This window comes from Gossypium hirsutum, chromosome A01, assembly GCF_007990345.1.
Source record: "Gossypium hirsutum isolate 1008001.06 chromosome A01, Gossypium_hirsutum_v2.1, whole genome shotgun sequence".
Lineage (NCBI taxonomy): Eukaryota > Viridiplantae > Streptophyta > Magnoliopsida > Malvales > Malvaceae > Gossypium > Gossypium hirsutum.
In genome coordinates, this window is record NC_053424.1 from 22,580,639 (window position 1) to 22,586,476 (window position 5,838).

A 5,838-nucleotide genomic window follows, 5' to 3' on the forward strand; every position below is an offset into this window, starting at 1 on the left:
ATGCGTACATTAAATTATTGGATTATATATTTTATATTTTATGTAGATTCTATTTATCCATTTGCTATGCATGTCATCTATTTTTACTCATACATATTTTACACATTAATATTTACCATGTTTTTTATATTATTTAATGTTTTATTTATGATATATTGTATATAATTAGTGCATTTATTATGCTTTCTTTTGGATATATTCCTATTTGCTTAGCATGATTATTTTTATTATTCTATTTTACCCTCTTTATAGTGATTGCATTTATATAAATTGTTATAATACTTTGTAATATAAGCTATTTGAATATCTATGTTTCGTAATATAGAATTGTCACTCTAAAAGGTCATTTAAAACAATATTTAAAAGTTTTATAAAAATAAAAAAGGCAATGCTTAGTATCTGAAAGCTTCGAGAAAAGTAGTGCCCTAACTTATTGGGTTACAACTTTTCTCGTTGAGTTCGAATAGTCAAGTACCCTTCTAAGTTTTTAAGATTTTCAAAATACGAGCAACTGTCTTGGAATTTCAAAGCGTTGTGTCCTAACTTATTGGATGTGGCGATTTGTCGTTTCGAGATAGGGATTTCCAAAAGGTTAACTTAGTGTCAATGTTTTGATACGAGTGAACCCAAATTTTCAAAATCAAAGTATTTTAAAGAGGATTACATCTTAAAATTTTTTAAATTTCTGACATTAAAGACATTTGATAATCAATTAGGTACCAATTTTTGGGCATTACGAGGGTGCTAATCCTTCCTCGTACGTAACTGACTCCCGAACCCATTCTTTTATTTTGTGGACCAAAACTAATGATTTTTAAAACAAAATGTTTTAAAGGTGATCCAATCACACCTAAAAAGATTGGTGGCGACTCCCGTTTTCATTTTTCTTAAAGTCGATTCCTATTTTCCAAAACTCGATTTGAAAATGGTTTCGACAGCTTGGCGACTCTACTGGGGAGCTAATAAGAGAGTCAAGCCGTGTAATTGATTATCTCTTGTCTCAATGTCGGAAATTAAAAATTTTAAAATTTAATCTTCTTTGCATTACATGTGTTTGTGTTATTGCATGTGTTGCTATATTCTAATACGTATTGCATTTGCATGATCGTTGTGGTCACACCCTTCAGTGGGAGTGAGTAGCTATGCCTTCGTGAGGTTTTCGCCTCCGTGCAGGATAGTGGATCACTTTCGGGATACATCCATACCTATGGTTTCGTGAGATTTTCATCTCCGTGTAGCCATAGGGAAATGTGTCCCCCTGAACTGAACTCGATTCAAATGAGCCTATAATGGGTGAGGATCGAGGAATCTGCTGGTTCAGGTACCTCAACTTTAGAACTAAACCACATATAGAAGGACTGTAAGAGCTCAACCTAGATAGAATTATATCGTAATTATTACCCTTGCAGGTTATTTTTGAGTTTATTGTTATCATGTGATACTAACTATCTCCTTTCTTTTGTTGCATATCATTTCGCATTTAAAAGGTATCGATTTTCGGTCAGTTTTTAAGTTAGAGATTTTATTATGGAGAACGGACTTCTTGATAGAGTGGAAGACAACGCTAACGTCCATATATGGTCAGAGCAAACTCAGTTAGTAAAGGAAAATAGTCTAGCCATGGGATATGTGCCAGAGCTGTCAGACTACATTCGTATCACACAGGATAATCAGCATGAGTTAAAGGAAATATGGGATCAATGGGGTAGCGAAGCCAAGCAGTTGTTCTACAACAACCATGGGGACTTGCAGTACTTGATTGACTTGGGAGTAGACGAGAATTGGTTTCGGGCCATCACTCAGTATTGGAATCTTGTATACAGTTGCTTTACGTTTGGAAAAGCCTATATGGTACCCGTAGTGGAGGAATATTCAATTTTGTGGCGTTGTCCTATGACTCAAGTTGATAAATTTTACTCAAGGGCTAACTGTATTCCAACTTTTGTGAGGAAGTTGATGAATGTCATAGGGAGAGGGAGTGAGCTAAAATGGAAAGAGCAGGAGGGAAAAGGGGCAGTCTTGGAATTCCTGCCTCTTCCGCCATTAGTGCGTCTTAATGTTGTTTCCAATCAAAGCAGAATTGGATACGAAGAAGATTGTTCGACACTCTATGGCAAGGCGTGCTGCAGGGAAAAGGTAATGTACTCACCAATCATTTTAAGGTGAACAAGAAGAGTATTGATGGACATTTCCACCATTACAACATTTCTCTTTCATAGGAAGATGGTCGATGGTAAGAGTGTTGGAAGAAAAGTGATTGACAGAATGCATGGACCTACAAAGGTGAGTTGGATGGAAAGAATTGTGCCTATGATGGTAAAAGGCTTATTTATTATAGAACCAAATAACAAGCATGAGTTCACTATGTTGCACTTATCAGAGTTAATGGAAATGCAAACCCTAATGATCTGTCAAAATGGACGCAAAAGAATGAGATTAAAGAAGTCCATATCATTTAAAAGACCTTTAAAGTAGAGATTAACTATACTGAGAAGATACCCATCTAAGCATTTCAAAATGCTTTGCGTGGACAGGAATCTGAAAGTTCTCAAGAAACCCTAAAGGTGTTGGATATCATTTTAAGGTAGCATGTTAAGCAGGAATGCCCACTTTTTTGCCAATCTTTCTTTCAAGATAATCAGAACAACTTCACAGACATTGGAAGAGGTGTCCATAGATGTAGGGATTATCTTATGGGTGAAGCCATAGCTCAAATTCGGGATGGTAGTAGATCATTTACGGACCATGAAGGTACAAGCTGATACATTGAGCACAGCCAGATCATTGCCAAGAGTTAGCTTTGTTGAGTTAAAACTTTGGGCCATGGGACGAAGGCGTATTTGTAATCCATTCATATGTAAAGATATTCTTTTTCTAAATAAAGTTTTCTAATTGAAATTAAGTCGAGATCGATACCTTTTTGCATTCATGCATTTGTATTACATCACATCGCATTATATGCATTTAAATTATAAAAAAGACCATAATTAGTTAAATTTATTAAAAAAGGAAAGAAAAAGAGAGAGAGAGAGAGAAGAGGGTCACGGCTAAGTGAAAAAGAGACGTTCCCTTACATATCTCTGACTTTTGTGTCAAGAGCGATAGCTTACCTGGAGAAGGGGGTGTTTGGAAATGAAAATAATCCCATCAATGTCATACATGAGGAAGGGGCTGAACAAAGAAACCTTGAGGGCATTCGCCCTTACGAACCGAGAAGTTCTTTAAACAATTGGACTGCAGAAGAACTTCCTGTAATCTTTAGGAATTTTACGGAGTAATATTCAGAACATTGTTGTTGCTCTAAAGCCTAGGAGTAATGAGATTTCTTTTGAGAAGTGGGCCTATGTTCAGACATTTTTATTTTCAATAAAACATACTTTTATTATTTATCCGAGTAAATATTATTTCATTCTGATTCTTTTGACCTTAGACATTCTTTATAAATTTTCATTTCATGTAAATAGTCATTTTTGAATTCATTTATTCCTTGTATATTCTTTTGTGTGCCTATCATAGATCCCTAGATATCAATGACACGGGCAACGATACTATAGATTCAGAGTTCCTTTTGAGTGCAATATGTGTTTAGATGAATCTCAGTACTTTGAAGGTGACAGAAATTGTGACTTGTTTCTGAATTTGTTGAAAATGGTTTTTACCCCATGAAGTGGTGGTAGGAAATATAGCCTTAGAGGAAGGAAAGATTGCGAAATTGGAATTAGGTGAGGAGACAAAACAAGACCTTGTTGAGACTATTATGGGAATTCAAAAATATGGTCCAAAGACGCAAGCAGGAGGATTTGCAATTGCCAGGATAAACATGAGGTTTTGGGGCACTGTTGGTCCACCATGGAAAGGGATCGCATCAGTTGTACAATGAATACCAAATTTAAAGGAGTAAAGACTTATGGAGCATGTATGTTATGGGCCCGAGCTCATCAAAAGTTTCAAGCTGACAATGACTCATCTTTGTAGACGTCAACTACTCCATTAAAAGGGGGAGATAACTTCATATGCCAATATTACAAAGTCAAAAGTCATCTATCTCAAAAAAAAATTATATATAACTGTACAATGCCAAAAGTTTGCAGTCTTTTCAAAGATAATGCGCTATACCACAGTACAACAAAGGTTTCCAAAAGAAAAGAAAAAGAAGAAAAAAACAAATTACAGAAGATGAAAGAGGCTGGTAAAAATTGGCATAAGAAACTACCGACTACTCTCTATGCTTACGCTGGAGCAAACACCTCCAATTCTAGTTGCTTCAAAGGTTCCAACCATCATCCTTGGAATGGGTGCATTGTTTAGCTTTCCTGAGCAGTCTGATGTACCGTCAATGGTTAGCTCCAGGCGGTGGCCATTGATTTCTAGCTATGGGGCATTAGGCCGTACACAGTCTCTGAAGGTTAAAATGATAGATTCTTTCATCAAAACCAGTTTCTGACAAAGTGGATGACAGTATCATGAAGGAAGCTCTCTTAGACTTCTATACAAGTTCAGGGAAGAGGAAACCTAATCAAATCATTATTTTCAGGGATGGGGTTAGTGAGTTTCAATTCAATCAAGTTTTGATCAAGTTGTTGAGGCTTGCAAGTTCCTTGACGAGAAGTGGAACCCTAAAGATTGTGGTTATTGTTGTACGAAAAACCATCATACCAAGTTTTTTTAGCAGGGATCTCCTGACAATGTGCTACATGGTACTGTCATTGACAACAAAGTATGCCATCCAAAGAATAATGATTTTTACCTTGGTACCCATGCTGGAATGATTGGAACCACGAGACAGACCCACTATCATGTTCTCTTAGACCAGGCTGGGTTTTCGGCTGATGATCTGCAAGAGTTTGTTCATTCTCTATCCTACATGTATCAAATGAGCACTACAGCCATATTTGTTGTGCCTCCTATTTGCTACGCTCATTTGGCAGCTTCACAGTTGGGGGCAATTTATGAAGATTAGGGATGCTTCAGAAACATCATCGAGTCATGGTGGGATGTATGCTCCAGGAGTAATCTCTGTACCTCAGCTTTCCAGATTGAAGGATAAAGTCAGCAATTTCATTCTTGTCTGCTGAGAATCATTGAACCATCTTTTTGTAGGGTTTGACAAACAACAGCCAGGACAGCTGCTGGGGTAATCCCTTTCTCATGGGTTTATGAATCAAGATTTTTCCTCCAAGCTTTGATGGAGTCAAGAATTGAATACCTCTAGTAAACTTAACTTGAAAGTATTCATCCTAAGCAAATGTACCAAGAATGGATGACACAGACTTATGACAAAGAAGGTTCGTCCAAAAGAATCTCATAAAGGAAACCTTGCAAAAAGATGCCGAATTGGGAATGGTCATATGTTACGAAGAGGGCTTTCTCTAGAGGTGCATTGATTTTGACAAGAAATGGATAGGAAGAATTTATTTGATCCAGTGAATTCGGACTCAGTCAAAGAGTACTTTGTCTGAAGGAGAAGGGAAGCCAAGGTGAAAACCCGCAAATGGCACTTTGAGACTTCTATTTCAAAAAAAAAAGAGAAAAAAAAAGAAAAGAAAAAGAGAAAAAAAATAAAGAGAAAAAAGAAAAAAATGGAGAGGCCAAGGTGAAAACCCGCAAAAGGCGCCTTGAGACCAAAGGGGTTTTGAGTTGAAAACCCAAAAGGGCAGCTCAAATTTGGAAAGTCATGCAGTGATCTTGCTATACTAGATTCGACGAGAAGTGAAGTATGTTACATATCGAGGCATCAACGAATTACTTTGGATCTTTTAAACACATGTTGAACTCAAGAAAGTCTTCATGGAGCTGGTGTATAGACGCTCAAGCGGTGATATCTGGGACATCTGATTT

General features: G+C 36.7%; 1 pseudogene; it reads left to right on the forward strand.

The window, feature by feature from the left end:
* The first annotated feature begins 1,527 nt into the window (after positions 1 to 1,527).
* On the forward strand, positions 1,528 to 5,160 carry LOC107917386 (protein argonaute 4-like; annotated as a pseudogene).
* The last annotated feature ends 678 nt before the right edge of the window (positions 5,161 to 5,838 follow it).